The 16,631-nt window shown below is 39.9% G+C and overlaps 1 protein-coding gene across 4 annotated transcripts in view; it reads left to right on the top strand.

Annotated features, from left to right (window-relative positions):
- SMPX (small muscle protein X-linked) overlaps window positions 1-13,842 on the top strand; it is a 40,381-nt gene extending 26,539 nt beyond the window's left edge. For all 4 annotated transcript variants that reach the window (XR_004238466.1, XM_032100806.1, XM_032100811.1 and 1 more), the window contains one exon: window positions 13,349-13,842. The gene's annotated coding sequence lies outside the window, so the exon portion shown is untranslated. The remainder of the gene's footprint in view (window positions 1-13,348) is intronic.
- Window positions 13,843-16,631: the final 2,789 nt, after the last annotated feature.

Here is a 16,631-nt window from a genome sequence, read left to right as displayed (position 1 = left end):
GGTAAGGTGGCAGAAGAGGCAGAATTCATGATGAATAAATTGGATAGTGCTGCCCAAATAGAGATAGATGAGATTTCTGTTTTCTTTCTTGGAGAGGAGCCTCTTCTCACTGTCTTCAAGATCACAGAGCTTTCTGCTAATGCCTTGAGAGCAAAGAAATCAGTCTGAGAGAGCTTAGGGATAGGGATTGCTTCAGGTTTGGCAGCACTTGGCTGGTCCCAGCCCCAACACCACCATGCTGCCCATCCTTGTTCCTGCAGTGGAGCTGCACTGAGGAGCCACCTGGCTGCACACCAGCCTCATGGCTGAGAAGTAGTAACCTCCCCTGCCTTCACAGCCCAGCAAGGACCACTAAATGTCACTTCAGCTGACTGGGATTTCTGGGCACATCTTGTCTTTCAGTAGCAGAGCAACACACAACAGTGTGTGTTGCTCTCACAGAGCTTCAAACTGTCCAAGCACCCATGATATCCCTGAAAAGTCCTGAAAGAGCAGAAATTAGAACAGAGCTATGTCCCTTTGCTAAGGCTTCCAAACAAACACAGATCCTGATAAAGCCCTCGCCGGTGTTTAGCACAAAGAAGCTTCTGAAGTGAAGTGGGACAATTCTCTTTGTAACTTTAATTGCAGTTTTGTTTTAAAGGGGGAGCACATCAGGCAGCAGCAGGGGACGGTCCCTCCTCCCCAGGGTGGTGGGTCAAGGGGCAGCAGCCCTCTGTTCAAAAAGGGCCTGTAGAGGTTACACTGCTGCATTTTTCCCTTTAACTCCAACAGCAGAAGCAGGTAGGTTGTGCTGCTGCCCTTCTGTGTTTCCCTGGCTACCACAGAAATGTGGTTGTTTTACTTCCCCCAGCCTCTTCTCAATAGTAATGCAAAGGAACAGTGTGTCCTTCAGCTGCTTCAGCAATCTGAAGTACTAAAAATGCAAAAGACTCTTTTCTGACAGTCGTTTGTCTTCTTGTGCTTCTGGGTTTGCCATTAATAAAGACTGGTTTTTTTCCAAGCACTAGTTTTCAAATGAATTGTGGTTTTGTCAACTCTATTAATATAATGATTTAGTACAGAACATTGCCCAAAGGGTTAATGGTGAATCTAGTTTATTTACACTGTTGATTGTTGGTAGGATCTGCGTTTGGGAATTTTTTTTTTTTTTTGGGTGGAAAAAAGGGGGAAATAATTGTTACACTGAGATAAATCCCAGTCAAAACATATCAGTAAATACTGTATTGTGGCAGTAACTCTTAAGGGAAACTAGAGGGCAAGCTTCTAAAGTACTTTGAGCTCTGTAAACCTGCAATTAGGTATCTCCTCAGCTTCCCAAGGAAACACTAAGTGCCTCACTCCTAGGGGCTTGCATGTTTAATCAGCTAAATGCTTTCAAAATACTGCCCTGGGAGGGCTCAGGAGGCCTGCTGCATAAAATAATAGTCATTGCTGTGTGTCAGCAGTCAAGCAGCTCCTATTGTAAGTCTGCTGCTTATTAGACCCAGTATAACTGAGTTGTCATTTACCTATCCCCCCCTTTGTCTCAAATTTTTGTGCCATGAATTGTGTCTTATTGTGTACTAGAAATCACTGTGGGCCAAAGAGGGTTTTATTATTATTGTTATCATTATTGTTATACTGTGAGTACTGCTTAGCATCTGCATGGGGCTTGGCCCATTCATAAAAATAACTTTTCACTTCTTATGGGCCAGTCTTTGAGTCTGGGGGAAACTGGGTATACAGTATCATTTTTAGAGCTTGTAGTTGTCAAAATGCATCTTGAAGGGCAGCATTGAAGTGTTTGGCATCACACACCTGAATGAAGGTGCAGATCAATGCAGCAGGAGGCTGAGATGAGGCAGAGGCTGTGGAACCAGTTTGTGAATGCCAATTTTATGTTGTACTGCAGATTTGGGCCCTGCCCTCAGCTGAACCATAAAGGAGCAGGAATAGCTGGGGTTAAGCCATAATACACAGTTTTAAAAATTATGATATTTCTCCACTGATTTGAGAAGCTCTCTTCAGCAACTTCGGAGTGTTAGGAATGTTGAGCAGGGATTAGGGTTATTGAGTCTGTCAGATCTGAAGGTGTTGACCCTATAAAGCCCCCGAAGTCGAAGAGCAGCACCAGCCTCCTGGGCAGCTGCTGGGATAAAAAACTGGCCAGATCAGTCATGCTCAATGCTCATGATGCATCAGGAGAATAGCTGAAAGCAAAATGTTTCCATAAAAAGTTACATTTTCAAAGCACAAAACTTTCCCAGTGGAGAAATGTTCCATGAGAAAAATGTTGGACCATTTTGACTCTTGGCATACTCTAAGGTACAAAATTTCATTGCGTTTTAAATAAATTTCAGCAGCCTCAGCCCATGCCAACTCTCAAGCAACAAATCAAGCAAACTCGACTTTTTCTCCAGAAATTATCCAACCTGATAATTCTCTTGTCATTTCACCCTTTTGCTTCATGGAAGGAAGAAAGGGTGTGTTTGCAGTACACCAAGATGCTGTTTGCTTCCAATTTCATTGTCCTGGAACTTGAAATTCATAAAAAGCCATGATATAAATATATATATAATTTTAGTCCCAAAGTAAGCATATACAAACAACCCCGAAAATCAATCACCTTCAGGATACACATGATCAGACTTTGTTTCATAAAACATTTTTTTTTTTTAAGTAGTCATTTCTAAAATCAACATTAACTGTGCTTTTTTTTCAGGGACAAACGTAAGGCAACTGTCTGCCTTGCCAAAGTTTGAACACATGGCTTTTGAAAGTCTAACCAGTCAACACCCAGTGCTTAGATCTTTCTCCTCAACCATTAAAGTTGCTCGAAAATGGAAAGTATTTGCAATAAAAAATGAATGGCAGAGCTAGGATCCTGGACAATATGTGAATTCTTATGGGTAATGAAATAAAAATCTTCAGACAATATTAAAGTCTGATAGGAAGTGAAAAATCAGGCAGTATGGAAGCTAAGGGTGAGTGTTTATATGTTAGTCATTGCACGTGAATTAACATACTGTACAGTCTGCCTTATATTGTGTTGCCTGAATTTTATGATTCATAACAATTTCCCTCATACCATCTCATCTCTACAAATTGTGGATAGTTACAAAACAATGCACAGGAATGCTGAATCACCTTTTCTAAATACCAGTAAGTTTCTGAAGTACCCTACCTCACTTTAAGTATAGGGGAAAGAAAACTTGGTATTGATATCTTAATATTTGAATATGAATAACCACTATTAGGCGTGTTCAGTCTTGACTGATTAACTGATGCTTATGTGAGTCATTTATCAACTCAATATTATTTTAATATGTGCTTTTTAAGTTCCTCAATTTTTTTGAAAAGGAAAAAGCCATTGACTCCACAAAAATCAGCTGTCAACAAAGATCAATGGCACTTTAGAAATGCCATTAGTGAGGGACTCCATAGGAATCAGCAGCATGCCAAATATTTCACTTTCAGGGTCTTCATCCCTGCAGCTCTACCATCTACACAAAATAAAATTTCTTAATCTTTTGCTTACCATTTTTTAATTTAAAAAATACAATAACACGAATAAAACAAATAGTTTTTAAACCCTTCTCTGTATGTGAAAACCATGCAGACACCAAGCAGTGTTGCTTAGCACGAGGCATGTGTCTCTGGAGAAAATGCCAGCTTATCAGGAGTTTTAAGTGGCAGCCAGCATGACAATAGCAAAAGACATGAGCATTCAGGTGTGAAATCATAGAGCCTTTCCAGCAGCAGCATTTTGCTGTGTGATATGTTGCATTCGGATTTGTGAGAATGTCTCGTACATAATTTAGGGTAAATCTTTAATATTTGATTGGAGAGCCATCACAAATGAAGTGCCAGCGTAAAAGAAGTCCAAGGCCAGTGCCTTCGTCCAGAATCTCTTTTGTGCAAAACAACTTGAAAATCATTGTTCATAATTTGATTATGTAGCACAGCTGTGCATTTTAGAGTTCATATGGCACGAGGCAGCACAATCTTGAGGGTGATAGCCCACCCCTACAATGGCTTTTATTGCACTGTTTGAGGGACTACAATAGGACTGACAAAAGGATTCGCCTGGAAGAGTCTTTACCCTACCATAAAAATGTCAGTAAAAATAACATCATCTTTCTCCAAATTTCAGCCTCCCCAAACTGAATATTTTTCTAGAAAAACAAACCTAGGTGGCCTGAGTTTTCCCAGAAAAGCACAGAATATCTGTGGATTTTCAATTTCCTGAGAATGAATCCAAATTTTTAAACTAAAATAGGCGCTTTTGTCAAGAAGCTTTGATTTGTTAGATTTCCAGCTCCCTGTCCACCCCAAATAACATTTCTAAGTACTTCCAACAGCTGTTGTTCAGCAGCTTCAAACCCTTGATGCTATGGGTCTGGTGCAGACATGAGCCATTAAGATCATTATGAAATTTTACAGTCCAAGCTACTGAGTGAGGATTTACAAGGCTGGGAGATGCCTCACCAAACTCCTCCTTCGCTGCCAGGCACAGCTCCTGCTGTTGGGTCTCTGTGTGCTGAGTGCCTGGCCAAGGCATGTGCAGGGCTGGTGGGCTGAGGCTTCCACTGGAGTGAGTGGAGCTGCCCCGAGAGCAGGCAGCAAGGGTTTGAGAGGTGCAAAATGGCTTTGGTCCTCCTGATTGTGCTGCCCTTCATGGGACATGAGAGGGTTTGGCTTTTTGGAGCTGTAATGCTTCTGGTGGGTTCCTTCCCTATCCAGCCTGAAGGCTGTGGCCCCCACACTCACAAGTCACTTTTGAAGTAATCCAGGAATTCTGTAGCTTAGCTGTATAATAATATTTAATCCAGGTTAGAGAGCTCAATACCAATAATCATGTTCTTGCCTTTGTACTTTAGCTGCAGACACCTCTGAGGCATTTTCCTCAAGCCATCTCTGTGGTGGCTGCCAAGTCCTGACTGCAGGGAGCCTCTGCAGCAAGAGCACTCACCACTATATACATTTTCTCCTAGCTGGGAACTTTGTTTTCAGAGACATACCCTGGCTGAGAAACCCCAGTCGTGCAATTAAATCTCAGAGGGTGCATTTCATATTGCATCACCACTCAGTACAAGAAAGATGTCCCATTGTTTTAAATGTCACAGCTTTTTTTGACTTCCTCTTTTAATATTTTTATTGTTTGGTTTGGTATTTTTTTTCCTGTACTGAATATTTTACCAATCATTATTTTACTTGTAATAAGTGCTTTTTCTGGTCCCTTCTGTATAGAGCTTTATCTTGTAGACATCACAATTACCAATCCATAAGGGCTCCGAGCAATTTCTTTTCTTTTTCATGCTACACCACCACCCAGGTGCATTGCTACTGGCTATTTTCCACCCTGTGCCTGCAAGCAGCTGAGTGGTTTTGGTTATCGTTGGAGAAATCAATAGGATTTGTTGCACCTCAAAGGAGGTAATAAACACTTTGCAGGGTCAGACATTAGGCTTTGGCTTCCTTACTGATGAATTTGCTACAACGATAATTCCTGAAGTTTCACTGTCTGCTGTTATGGGGAATGAAAATGAAGTACAACTAAACTGACCAAGAAATCCCTCTCTAATGTCAGCGACATAAATTTTTTGCTGCTTAAGCTGTTTAAGTCACTTGGATTCATGAACACACTATTTGGGTGTACCTGCTAATATGGTCTGGATGATACCTTCCAATGGGGATCAAGCTCTTGAGTGAGGCCTACACTGGAAATCAAACCCTTTTGAAAGAAGAAATTGTACAGGTGAATAAGAACCACTTAACATAAACTCAGAGAACATTCTTTTCCCTATACTGATAAATAATTGCAAAGAATAACAATTATAGGCACACACCTGCATGGACTTGGCAGACCTTACTAGAGTGCTAGAGAGGGAAAGCTTTTTTTTTCTCTTCAGAAGACACTAATTTAAAAGGCAGAAAGTGCTGCAGCATAGTTCTCATTAACAGAGGTAGAAAGAGCCTCTGCAGCTCCTTATCAACAACTTTAATCACAGCATATGGTATATGCTGCTTAATCTTTGCTAGCCATTATGAATCACAAATAACCTCATACAATCCCAAAGCAATTGAAGATGGGTCTGCAAAATCTTTTTATAGGGGTGACACTTTAAGTTATGAGAATTTGTAGTGAAAATGTTAATGAAAACCAAAAAATTGAAATGAGAACTTGAATTTAATGTGAGGTAAGCATCTCTTACAGCCACTGTGCTTTAAAACCTGTACGCTATGGAGAGAAAATATTAAGGGTAACTCCAGAAAAAGTCATTGCAGAAGTAGTAATACCAATAACAGAAGGTATACCAGAATTTATAGAGGGTTTTCTTTGTAATAACATTTCAAAGTGCTCTGCATAATCAGTCCTTTAAAATTATGAACTACTCAGATATGATAAACTTCAAGATATGCTTCTCCAGCTTTAGGAAACTGTTGTTTTTTATCTTTATAGACAATGTATTTATATCAGCGTTTGTAGTGAATCCATAAGCTAAGAAAATCCATGCTCATTGAGGTTCTACTTCATGTAAGTGATGACTGGCAGCACAGCATAATATTTTAGGCAGCTTTCTGATCTCAGCCAAGAGATGCCCAAACACGAGTAAATTTATAACCAATAAGGCTAAAGAGATCTAAAAGTTCAGAACACATTTCCATGCTCTAGAGGTTGTAGTGTTTGTAATACACTACAAATCCCAAACCTCTTGAATTAGTACTAGTCAAGATGTAGGGATATTTGTTAATTTTTCACTGGAAATACTGATATCTGAGTGGTTTTTTTCACTTTTGAAACTGCTACTTATTGCAACATCTTGGACTGTCAGGAACCACATACACGTGGATCATCAGCATCTGGGTTCCCCTATCAAAAAAAAGGCAATATAACACATGAAAAATGTCATGACTTTATGGACATTAGGTCTTCCAGAGAACAAAAATTTAGAATTCATGTTGATCTGAAAGACTTCTATTTGACAACTGTCATTTCAGAACCACTGAATGGAATTGTGTCTCTTTTGCAAGTTCCTTTGCTGACAAAGCTTTGTGTCAGTGTAGGTAACAAGAAATTTTGATAAATTTTGAAACACAAGGAATGTTTCCACCTGATTTTTCTTGTCTTATATAAAAGGGTCTATTGTGTCTGTCTAGACCTGCTGTTACACAGCAGTCGGCTGCAGCTCCTTTGTGTGTGCACTACTGAGCTGCAAATAGTGAAAGGGTCAAAACTGCCCTTCACTCTCCATGTCACACTGTCTGAACTAAGATATAAATTAGAGGAAGAACATATATATGTCAATAGGAGCATTTGGCTTTCAATAATTTCTTCATAGTGAAGATGGCAAAGCTTGAAATTAAAAAGATTCTTTTTGCATTTTGTTGGAAAATATTTTTTGCCTAGCATTCTTTATCAGACAAATTGAAGGAATAAAAATTCTGACCTTTTTCTTTTGGTTTTGAAACCTTGCATGTATGTGTATGTGCATGTGCAATCTACATTTCCATTTTCAGCTGCTTTCTTACACATTTATATTGACTGTAGGAAAAGTGAAAAAAAAAAAACAAAACACCCAGAGTTAAAAAAAAATTTAAAAAAAAAGGCATAAATGTTAATCTTTCCAGTATTTCACAGGGACAATGCCCAGAAAATATAAATGAGAGAAAACTTATTTTAACAGACATATGATATACACTCAGCTCTATGAGAGTTGTTCTCATTATCCTGACAGAAATATAACAAATGTGTGGAAATAATTTGTAAAAAACCATGCAGGAAAGAATAGTTTAATTTAAAGTAGGATCTTTCATCTAGTCAACCAGATATCGTTGGAAAGGAGTCAAGGGATGACCTCCCTCCCCTTTGCAACTTAAAACATCTCTCTGGCATCCCATCATAGCATTAATATGTTAACCTGGGGCACATTTGACTTCCTACTGCTTCCTCTGGCATCTGTGTGGACAGTGATCCAGATATGATATAAATATTAAAGTAGTTGCATGGGAGAAGCTGGTCGTAGCAAGTGCTGCCCATCAAAGGGAAGTGAGAGGAGAGGAATTAAAGCAGATCCACTGGCACTCCAGGTTACTGTCTCCCAAAGGTCAAGGCTTTTACCAGATGTGCAGGAGAATTAGAGAGTCTAAGGAGATAGTCTGGCTTTATTTCACATTGACAATTCACTAGAGCAATCAAAGAAGACATGTCCCTGGATTTACCTCTTGCCCAGGTTTTTCCTTCTGTAGAGGAGTGTGTTTGTAATTCCAGACTAATTCTGCTCCAGACTGACAGACATTCATGACCTCTGTCCCCTTCTTACCTTACTGTAACTGATACCCTTTTCATTCCCAGTGTGCTATTTGCTGGGAATGGCCAGATGTCTTTTAAATGACAACATGGGAACAAAACTCTTTCCTGGGTCTCCTAATTCCGTAAGAAGTCATTACCTTCATTTACCACTTGCACTTTTGAAGGGGCATTTTTTAACCCTTTTTATCAGTTTTTCCAAATGGTGCAGAATTTTCTTCAAGCAGACATACCTGTTGTCCATGTGCAATTCACATGGTATGCAATGAACACTTTCAGTAGTTTGGAATCTTTAGAGTGTAGTTGACTTAAATCATGATCCACAGCCTGGCTAAACAGTATTGTGAAGACAAGGGCTGGTTCTCCAACTGCAAATTCTCTGTCTGCTCCCAAATAGAGTGCTCCTTGCTGCCTCTTTTTGAGGGTTGCATTTATGACTGAGATAGTGGTGAGTAAGAGATCTATAAATGGGTTCTGGTGAGGAGTAAACATCATGTGGTCGTTCACTTTGGAAGCTTGTTGAGTGGGAGGCATTTACTGAGCCTTGGTGCACTTGCTATAATCACTGATCTTCCTTGAAGTGCTAATGTCTGTTTTCTCCTGTGTAAAGTTACTTCTTATAGAAGACGATGCCTTAGCAGAATTTTGGGGTTAAATATATAGGGCTAGAAACCATTGAAATAATGAAAATAAATTTATTTAGTGCCTAGGTGATTCATGCATGGTCTTTAGTTTTATAATATTAGCACCAAATGGGGTCATTTTATTGCGTATATGGAGATACAGCCAAAATCTGGATGGATTTAATATTTCTTCTTCCTCCAGCTATCATACTCTACAAGAACAGAAAACACTGGCAATTGGAATTACTAGTGCTTTTTTAAGAATAAATCTTTTATCTGCTTGCTGTTAACCAGTTGGGTGTTTTCAGAAATTAAAAGGGAGATGCAGCATTAAAAACTGTAATTTTGAAAAAGAAAAAAAAATAGTGAGATTTTGCAATTCATTCCTTTATTTGCATTTATTTTTGAAGTTGCATCTGTGTTGAACAGCACATACATTAAATAATTTCTTATATAAAAATAGCTATTGCTTTGTTCTCTGGTTAGAAACCTCAGGGATCCAGTCGGTTTTGTTGCAGAAGCTGACACTGGCATCCAACCGACTGCAGTCATAGCCCTGCAGATTCTCAGTCAGGGAGTGGAGAAGGTCTTGAGGGCTGAAAACCCCTCTGATTCCATGTTTCAAAGTGCTCATAAGCATGTGCTTATGCCCACCCTTAATCAGGACAACATTTAAGCATTTCCTCTCAAGTATATCCCTTGTTTAAATGGCCAAGGGTTGATCCGTGTAAGGTTGATTGGAGCAGCAAGGGAGTCTGGTGATAACCTGCAGCAGCTGAAAGACTCACCAGAGAACATAACTGTGAGGATTATTAATGTACCATAAGCAACCTATTTTTGAGTTTACAGGCTCCCATTGATCTCCGGAGGAGTTTGTGCTCTAAAAATAACGTGCCTTTGGGAGCTGGAACAGGGAGAATTGGAGCTGGCCAGTGGGAGGTCTGAGTGGATTAGAGCATCACAGGGAGATAATAGAGGGTCCACTGACTGCAAAGGGAGCTCAGGTAGTAATTATAAGCAACCAGAGTGCAGAGAGTATACCTGAAAGAAAGATAATATTGCTACCAGGTGTTAAAATAGCACCACTTGCAAGCAGCATGCTCTAGACAAAACTTGAGAACAGTGAGCTTGATTTTCCTCAGCACCTGAGCCCTGAGGAAAGATTTATCATCATGGCAATTTGATTTCTGCTTCTTTTGGATGGCAAGTGGCAGAGTTCCTGGGAGCTATGTTTTTTTATTGCTCCTCCTGCTAATTAGCTACTTTTGTAGGCACATTGTCTCCTAGAAGGCTGGGTCTCCTTTGGTTAGAGCTGCTGTGTCTCAGTTGTGACTGGAAGAACTGGACACAGAAGGTCTTTTGGTGGGTCCACTGCCTGGTGAGAGACCTGTGTCATGGAAGGGGGGGAAGAAGAGGGGTGCTTGCTTGGCTGGATGGAATATGATGCCAGTTTGGACTTTTCAGCCCTGAGGTCATAAAGGTATTAAGTGATATTAATATTAATTTCAATGGGAGATGAATGACAAACCTGGAGGAAACAAAGAAAGGACAAAGAAGTATTTGAAAAATGGAGTGTGTGACTAAAAGTAATCCATCAACCAGATTACTTGGCTTTTTAGCAACACAGTAACACTGTATAATACCTTGCTGTATTAGTTTGTAAACTCACTGATGGCTCCACAGCCAGGCAGGGGCAAGAGGGACCTTGCACATGGCCCATGAATCTACCTTGGCCCTCGTGAGCGGGGGACAGCTTCCCTTGGGACAAGCAAAGGCTCTTCCCAGATTTACAGAATGCCTGAGCCTTGAGACCCCCTCTGGAAAACATCCAGTCCAATGCCCTGCTCAGGTCATTGCTCAGGGCCATGTCCATTCAGGATTTGAATATCTCCAAGAATGGAGTCTCCACAACCTTCCTGGGCAACCTGGACCAGTGTTTCTCCCTTCTGATGGTAAAAGAAATTTTATTTCCTATTTAGATGAAATTCCCTGTATTTCGATTTGTGCCTGTCTCCTATCCTGTCCCTGGGCACAGTGAAGAAAGTCTGTCTCCATCCTTTTTGTACCCAAGGGCTTTGTACCCATCTTCTTTGTATCACCACGATACTTGGGGGCTTGATACGCCCAGCACAGGATGGCTGTCATTAGGAACTCAGGAAGTGAGGAGAGGCTAAACTACTTAAAGAAGATAAGCATGGAGCTCCCATGCAGGGCAGATGTCTCCTCCAGGGAGACAGAAAATGCAGAAAATACAGCCTTACAATCTAATAAGCTGAATCTACTAGAAAGGTACCAAAAAAAATATCATGTAATCCTAAAACCCAGAATGGTAAATTTCAGATGTCCATCGTGCCACAAACCTGCCCACAATGTGTTTGGAGGCAGAACCTGTTGCTGGTGCCTTTCAGCAGAAGGATCAGAAAACACTTGTGCCACCGGGGACCACACTGTGCTCAGATTTGCCTGCTGTGCCCTGCACACTCTTTCTCCCAATTCCAGGTTTGAGCCCTTGAGTTCAGTCACAGCCAGCAATGTTTTATTCACACACCACTTGACAACAGCCACCCTGTGATACTCAGGAACAGACACAGAAGAGTTTGAAAGAGAAGACAGAATAATCCCGAGTGCTGAAGCACATGGAGAGCGTGTGTAGGCAGGAGGTAATTATATAGGACAGGATTACACATGCCTGCATATCCCAGGGAACCATCAAGCACAACCTTAAAGTTGGATTTTGGTTTTGAGATCAGAAAGAGAAATACCTAAAATTACCTGATTGGAAGGAAATTTCAGCTGAAACAGAACAGTGCATTGCCTTACTGAGCCCAGCTATGAGATGGCCATGTCGTTTGATTGCTAAAGGCCACAGAGAGTGTTGGTAGCACTACATATGGTGTTATGGCCGCTTCACTGTAGGCAGTGACACCCTCTCACTTTTTTTCAAGACAAGTTAATTAACATTTGGCTTCTTTATTTAAAAGTTGCCGTCACTTTCAAGCAGTCAGTGTAAGCAATGCAGGGTTTCTCTTAATAGCACCTCTCTTCCCCAGGGAAGAGTTTTTTCTGAAAGCTAAGCAATCTCAGCCTTTTGAATGTCCCTCCAGTGTTTGTCCAAATGTGCACAGCCTGCATGTGTTCTGGAGCACAGCGAAACTCGCTTTATGTAACATATCATGAGATATAGAAAGTTGTCATTTTTTGTTCTGTCCTGTGACTTTTCTCTATTTTCTAAGCATTTATAAAAGGTTCATGAGTTCAACAAAATTTACCAAAAGTAGACATATTTCTCCACCTCAAATACTTATATCTTAGCTGATTAAACATATATGCTGGGACAGTTAGTGTCTTGATCTTTTGAAAATTAATTGCAAAACCTGTTTTCTGGTTTTCAATATTGAGCTGTCTGGAACCACTGATATCAATAGCAACCATGGTATTCCTTAACTTCAAAGAGAACAGAAATAGGCCATTTTCTGGGCTTCAAATTAGCTGTGACTATGCAGGAAAGAGTCCCTGTAGACAGGTCAAAAGAAATTGCTCATCACTCCCCAGACAGAAGCTAAGTGCCCCCCCAGCCTTGCTTTAGATACAGAAATAAATCAGTGGGATTTATGAAAAGAACACAGAAAATGCTTTGCTACTATGTCTAGAATACTGTCCTCAGTGCTGGTCAATCAAGAGAATTAAAGCAGAAATAAAAGAGAAGTGGAGCTGTGACAAAAGTAGTTACAGGAAGATATATTCTACCAAAAGAAGAGAGGCTGAAAATTCCCCAAGACTTTTCAGTTTGGATGGAGTCTTACCAGTAAAGACTGTAATGGGCAGAACAGAAAAGGCAAGAGAAGAGGATAGTCAAAGTAGTTGAAAAAAAAACTTAAAATGCACAGAAATACATGTATATATTAGTAAGTAGTATTTACTGGTAAAATTAAACACCGTTTTGGTTTTTATAAATTGATGCATCTCTAAACCCTGCAACATGGCCACACTGCTGGGCACATGGCAGGATTTGCCCCCTGTGCCTGCTGGAGCGGTGGCAGGGCTTTCCTGGGGTTGAGTCCCACTCAGGGTCTGTGTAGGGCTGAACCCTGCCCAGTGCCCTGCCCAGCTCCCACACTCTGCTGGATGGGCAGATGGGGTGGGGCAGAGCCCCAGCACCCTGTAGCAAGGGCAAAACTCAAGGCTTTAAAGGCCTGAGGTCTTGACGGAATCATGAAGTTTCATCAGACAGAGATTTGGAGAGTAGGTGGGAAAAGCTAGTGGATCACAAAGATTTGTATTCCCTGACTTTGGCTGTAAACAAGTGCTGTCAGCAAAGGAAAAATTGCAGGTGTGGGGAATGTCCTCCCCCTCACAGCTTTTCTGCATGATATGAAAATACCCACGAGTGCACTGATAATGATTAATTTCTGGTCTTGTATTTGTTGCACAGGTCTGACAAGTGAAACTGAATGGATTCCAATGAATGGAGATAATTTCAAATATTTTATATATTTGTATGAAGACTATGAACTTCCCAACTCTTCAATACCCCATAGGAAGTATCTTCTTTGTACATTTATATCAATGCTTTCTTGTTGTCCATTTTGTTTAACATAGGAAAGTACTGCTGAAATAAAACAGAACAAAGCAACTAGCAATGAATATGTGTGTGTACAGGGATGATTTTGACCTGAGAATGGGGAATAGTGTAATTTGAAGTTTGAGCAAAAGTAGAATAAATACTTCTAAAAAATTACATCATTATTTGCAATTAATTTGGTTTCTTTCTTTTTGAAAAATGTCAATGTGTATAAATGAGTTTTTAAATGACTTCACAAAATGCAGAATAAGTGAGGAGTGTAACATCTTTTATGTCCTGTTGTGAGTTCCTGGTTATAGAAGAGGAATCATGTATCATGTGTAATAAAGGAAAGGAAAATATTATAAGCAATGGTCTTTCTGGTGAGTTGAGCTAAATTTTTCTTTTGTTGTAGAGACAAAGTGTTTCTTTTTCTCCAAAATCTAAAATGCACTGCTGTTCTGATACTTATGCACCACCTTTATACAATGAATATACAAGATGTGAGGTAGCTGACAGAAAACCTGCAACCTTTATTCAAATAAACAGTCATCCAGCCTTGATGGAGCATGTTCATGAATATAGCTTGAACAATCATTATCTTCAAAAGCTCAAATGAAAAGGGGACATGGGAATATGGATGCTGGGCAAAAGTAGTGTATGATCACAGCAGCTCTTACATAGAGTGATTAATCCTTGATACTAGTGTTATATGGACTGTACATAAAAGAAGACTGATGCCTATTCTATTTTTGGAAATGAGATCTTATTGTTAGAGAGTCTCCTTGGTCTCTTTTATGTTACTTACTGTAAAGGGATATGAGGAGCTGTTTTTAATAATATTCTTCTAATGTTGATTGAAGCTATTCTACATATTCTGAAACTCTGTGCCTGGCTCTTGTTTATTCAAATAAAATAAAGATAATTATTCTGGTTAGAAAACAGATTTCAAGTTGAATATTACTTACAATGACATCCATTTAATTCTTGTTTGCTCCGTCAGATAATACAAAAGCTAACTGAAATGATTTTTGAATTTTAAGTTTCCATATATTTGCATTACTTTGTACAGGAAATTAGAAAGGAGCTGTACTCTCTGCAGCTCAATTAAAATGACATTCTTGTATTTTTTACTTTGAATATTCAATATCAACATTGCTTGCTATCCTGCTTCATCCTTATATGCTCTGATTTCCCTTAATGCATTTCTTGGAGGTGAACATCCCTGAAGGACAGGTTGAAATGGAAGTGTCAAGAGATGGAATGCATCAGGAGCACCTTTCATTTACATCCCGATGAGATTAACATGTCTGTTCCATCAAAAATGAACAATTTTACCCAAGACTGCATTATCAGTCACTGATACTGGACTGCATTGTTCCTACCAGTATGGAAATGATAAAAAGGAGAAAACATCCAAAAGCATGCTGAAGGTGAGATGAGTCAGGGCCTTGGCTTTTGTTTTCTTTACTCACTTAAAACATACTAATTTCAGAGAACTGGGGAATAAAGCCTCATTCCCCCCTCCTTTTGTAGTCAGGAAACTTTGCAGTGGAAATTCCAGGGGATGGAGTGAGTTGTCCATCTTCACATCCCAGTCTTCACACCTGAATGTGTAAGTGAAAGAAAAAACCCCATCCCTGACAGAGAAGTGTGGTTCTTTTGCCAGATTTCAAATCCTTGCTTCTGAATGGAGGGGTACCACCAGGGGCCACTGAAACATCCTCAGAGTGGGAGGGACCAGTCAGAGGCAAAGAATAGTTATTCTGAGTTCTGTTTTTATTTTAAACAAAAATTCAAAATATGTATAATTTTAAGCTCCCTTGAGGCTGACAGCTAATGGGGAGCAGGGATCAATGAGAACCCTGGGTTAAGTCTTAGGACTACAAGAAATCCTTAACAAAATGTGAAATTAGCAACTAAGTACTAGGAAAAAAGGAGGCTCTGAAGACTCTCTGTGTCTTGCTAGCCAACTGTTTACAACTGGTCTGAACCTTCTTGTGGTAGTGAGGTTTTTTTTCATCTAAGCCTCATTAAAGGATCTGACTGTAGGGCACACACAGACCAATGAAACATTCCCCAAGCAGCTCTACAGTCTAGTACCTCTGGCATGGGAAACTCTATGCCCAGACATTAGATTTTGGCACAAATTTAGGGAAGAATTGAAGTCTTACAACGAAGAATGAGCACAGAAATACATAATAACAGATCATGCTAAAATCATGCTGATTTCCTGCGGTCACATGGGAGTCTTTGTGGGTATGAGCCAAACTCACTGACAGGTGTGTATTAACACCTCACTAATGACCACCCCTAGAGAGCGACCCCAGAGGAATGGCTGCACTGAAGCAAACACAGCTGAACCAGAGAGATAAGCTCCACTCCACCCCATAACCCCTAACCTGTTCAGTGGGGGACTCATGATAAAAAGCAAAATATGTGGATTTCAATGTCATCCCTGTGCCCTGGTCTCTGTTTGGTGCTGGTGTGACAGTAAATCAAAGGGACAGTATTGCCCCCATGTCACCAGGCACTGGGCATGAAAGGTGGGGGAAGAGTTTCCTTTGTCAACTCCGTACCCAGTACTCTGTGTTCTAATTTTGTTTTTTTTAATCCTAATGCCAGAAAAGGTATTTTGTTAATCTAAGAGAAATTGCTCAACAATGTCGTAGCAACATGTTCTGTTAAAAAAACAGAAATAGGTATCATGCAGTGCCCACAGCAAAGGGTTTAGTCTAATGGGACAGCAAGACCCCAATACATTTGGGAAGAGAGTTTTAATCACTGGCCAGTGAACAAAACCACACTCTAACAATTTTTCTGATCATCTGCACAGAAAAATCCAAACACATTTAGTTTACAGGTAAAGATAAACATAGAGGTAAAATAATAATTACCATTATCTGAAATTTTGGGGGAGTTTGAATGTATCTCCATTTCTTACTCTGGTAAGCAATCACTTTCAGTTAAAAGATTATATTGCTTCTGCGTTTCTGATGCAAACAGTGTTATTTGTCTTAGAACTCTGGAGGCTTGGATTTATGCATTAATTTTAATTATAGAACTAAACTGGCAGTTTTGTCTTTTCTGTGATGGTGTAAGCTAATAGTAAAAGCAAGTAGTTAAAAAATAAAAAAAAGGTAGTAAAAGCAAG

The sequence above is a fragment of the Corvus moneduloides genome, chromosome 2 (genome assembly GCF_009650955.1).
Source record: "Corvus moneduloides isolate bCorMon1 chromosome 2, bCorMon1.pri, whole genome shotgun sequence".
Taxonomy (NCBI): Eukaryota; Metazoa; Chordata; class Aves; order Passeriformes; family Corvidae; genus Corvus; species Corvus moneduloides.
The sequence above is the reverse complement of the archived record's forward strand: the minus strand, read 5'-3'. Positions and strand labels throughout refer to the sequence as shown.